The sequence below is a fragment of the Thunnus albacares genome, chromosome 12 (genome assembly GCF_914725855.1).
Source record: "Thunnus albacares chromosome 12, fThuAlb1.1, whole genome shotgun sequence".
NCBI classification, from domain to species: Eukaryota; Metazoa; Chordata; class Actinopteri; order Scombriformes; family Scombridae; genus Thunnus; species Thunnus albacares.
In genome coordinates, this window is record NC_058117.1 from 20,739,987 (window position 1) to 20,743,721 (window position 3,735).

Here is a 3,735-nt window from a genome sequence, read left to right on the forward strand (position 1 = left end):
ACTAAAGGTAAATTTTTTTGCTGGATAGTTTTCTTTGAAATTAAACATAGCAGTGAAGATAATTTACTTTTCGCTTTTGTAAAACCCCAACAATGTCACAACTTTGTTACCGTTATATCTCAACTGTAAGTGTGTAGCTGCTGATGACTTGCATCTTGGTGACAGTAATGGATTACATCCTGTTGTTGCTTCATCTTTGTCTTATCAGTTCCAGTGAGCGTTATAAATGTGGGCTTCCTTTGGCCTTCAGTCCATCAGCCATGGACAGAGGTGTGCTGCTGGTCCTGTTGTGTCTGCAGGCTTTCCTGCTCATCACAGCCTTCACTTCTACAGATGCAGCCGCTCTGGTGAAAGATGATCAACAACAACAACAACAGTCTATTGATCAGGTAAGAAGGACCACTGCTGGTCACTGACTGCAAGGAGCTTTTCTTGTGTTGTAAGATCCTTGATTTAGGTCTGTCTGTTTAGGTCTGTCCAACATGTTGACACAGAGAATTTTTTTTTGATTTGCAGCCATTTCTATCTATCTATTATTAAGTAGAAGATTACAAATGTTCAGTGAAACAGTAGATGGGAAAATAAGGCATTTTCTTGTAACAATGTTATATGTGTTAATGTTAATTTTGTTAAAGGTGGAGAGAGGGACTTCTCAGCAAATTGCAGGAAAAGAAGGACGAGAGAGCAGATTAGGACATATAAGGCACGGATCATGTCGCGGCCTTGTAAGACTGAATTTGATTGATTTTTATTTATTCAATTTCTGTCTTGTAATAACAATACTGTGAATCCTCCAAAAGTTATATCTTGACATTAATCTTAATCTATCTTAGTTTTTAACATCTTAATCTGGTCATTGTGCAGTAGCCGGTTACTAGTGGGTGCAAAAGTTCCTTCTCATGTAAATTATATGCAAGGAGGTTTTCTTGTGTGGTAAGATCCTTGATTTAGGTCTGTCTGTTTAGGTCTGTCCAACATGTTGACACAGAGAATTTTTTTTTGATTTGCAGCCATTTCTATCTATCTATTATGTAGAAGATTACAAATGTTCAGTGAAACAGTAGATGGGGGAAATAAGGCATTTTCTTATAATAATGCTCTTTTGTTAAAGGTGAAGAGATTTCGCCTTCCTAAGAACCCTGCAGAAGAGGTAGTACTAAAGACGAGAGGATGTGATGAGAAGATCGGAGGATGTGGCTTCCTGGTAAGACTGAATTTGAATGATATTTATTTATTCAATTTCTGTCTTGTAATTACAATACTGTGAATCCTCCAAAAGTTATATCTTGACATTAATCTTAATCTATCTTCATTTTCAACATCTTAATTTGGTCATTGTGCAGTAGCCGGTTACTAGTGGGTGCAAAAGTTCCTTCTCATGTAAATTATATGCAAGGAGGTTTTCTTGTATTGTAACATCCTTGATTTAGGTCTGTCTGTTTAGGTGTTGTAACATGTAACATGTTGACACAGAGAAATAAAAAACAAAATGTTTTTTTTTTTGATTTGCAGCCATTTCTATCTATCTATTATTAAGTAGAAGATTACAAATGTTCAGTGAAACAGTAGATGGGGAAAATAAGGCATTTTCTTGTAACAATGTTATATGTGTTAATGTTAATTTTGTTAAAGGTGAAGAGAGGGACTTCTCAGCAAATTGCAGGAAAAAAAGGACAAAAGAGGAAAGGAGAATATATAAGGCCTGGCGGATTTCCCGTCTTGATTGATTTTTATTTATTCAATTTCTGTCTTGTAATTACAATACTGTGAATCCTCCAAAAGTTATATCTTGACATTAATCTTAATCTATCTTAGTTTTCAACATCTTAAATTGGTCATTGTGCAGTAGCTGGTTACTAGTGGGCGCATTAGTTTCTTCTCATGTAAATTACAGTATTTTTAGTTGATAGCTGTATCTCTCTCTCTCTCTCTCTCTCTCTCTCTCTCTCTCTCTCTCTCTCTCTCTCTCTCTCTCTCTCTCTCTCTCTCTCTCTCTAGGACCAGTAGTTTCTTGGTGGTATACTGGTACGGCTGACAACGCCACAGCACCGTTTTCACCTTCCCATTCATTTGAATGAGAAAGTGTGGCTGGTATTGTACAACAGAATCTGCCATCTGCGCTGAACAACACTGCCATCAAACTAGAGGCTTTGCTCTTTTCAAACAGTTGAAGGATGTGAAAGTGACAGCTAACCTGAACCCTCCAGTCCTCGTTTCTCATAAATCATCAACCCAAGAACAAATCTCATCGACAAAACATATTCAATTTTTAATGTAAATTTATATTTTAGTACTCATGAGTGTTTATTACATTGATGGCACAGGATACTTCTCTATTAATCATCTAGTTTTTTGTTTCTGAATCAATTATCAATGAAGGAGCAAGATCAGTAAATTTGGAGATTGTCATATTAAGAACATTTCCATCTGCAAAACAAATCATTTTCTGCAGACATGTTGCATATGTTATCTCGCTTCAATGTGCTTTTTAATTACAAAGACAAAACTATTTAACATCTGTTAAATAAATGTTTTAGTTAAAACAAAACAAATTTGCCTTTAGAGACAATATGCTAAGATGTGTATCATTCTCTGCAAGTGCTCTATTATGTGACCACAAGATGGAGTCAGTCAGCCTGATGTTCTGTTATCTACTATGTGACAAAAAATAAAGGGCTTTAACAAAAATCCACATGAGTTCATCATCTCTTAAGCTTCCATTATTGTTCTTTACATGATGTTAGTTGTGTGTAAGAATGTCCTACTGTCAAACACCAAAACACAGCTCTTCTCTAGTAAATTATATTAATATGTCCCCCTCCACTCAAAAATGTTTATCGTTCCTTCACTTGGATATTTGAGCTTCACTGTATTGAATGATGTATGTGCAGAGTTTGCACATTTGTCTGCTGAAAGTGGAAAGTTTCTTCCTCCTATTATATACAAATATTATAAACAAATTCTTATTCAAAGTAAAGTATTAAACATCTTAAAACATGTCTGGAGGGGATCTTTAAGTAAATTTGATTAAAGTTATTTTGTTCATGTTTCTACTTTCTAAATAAAACAAATAACATGAATAAACATATTTTGTTTCTCTCAGGATGGTTGGGGGGTCCTGTTGGAGGGGCGGGCTGCCAGCATATAGGGAGCATTAACAACAGATCCTTCCTAAATCCTTCATAAAAAATGAGCTGAACTGTGCAAATATATTTTCCCCCCACACTCAAACTAACTTTAAGAAAGGTGAACACATCTTACAGTTAAATTAATAAGGCCTTTACAGTCACCAGTAGAAACACTAGCTATCCTGTCAGTTAGGGGACACCAGAGCCAGAGAGATGGACATCGTTAAGGATTTTGAACAGCACAAGGTTTGTTGGATGCCATTTGAATAACATTAGGTGAGTAGGCTATACATTAGTTTTTGGAGGGTGTATGTGCTCTGATTGGCTGCCGTGCCAGCCTGTTATCTGTTGTGTGACTTGGGTCGCTGCTGGCATAACATGTAGCCTTATAGTGGCTTATTCACGGTATTGAGTTTTCATAGTGGTTCATTTTAAAGAGAGCGGTCTCTAATATTGCGGTTGCGTATCTGTATGTGTTTTTGCATGACTGTGCGCAATGAATAGGGCTCATAGAAAAATCTTGCAATGGGACCCATCATTACTAGCTTGCATCACTGGGAATACATGAACAATGACAAATTGGACAAAATTAATCATTATGAATTTA

The 3,735-nt window shown here is 36.1% G+C and overlaps 1 long non-coding RNA gene across 1 annotated transcript; it reads left to right on the forward strand.

Moving 5' to 3' along the window:
* Positions 1–213: 213 nt before the first annotated feature.
* Positions 214–1,662, forward strand: LOC122993420. Its single transcript, XR_006406386.1, has 2 exons — positions 214–389; positions 1,633–1,662. It is a non-coding gene; the product is annotated as an uncharacterized LOC122993420 (long non-coding RNA).
* Positions 1,663–3,735: the final 2,073 nt, after the last annotated feature.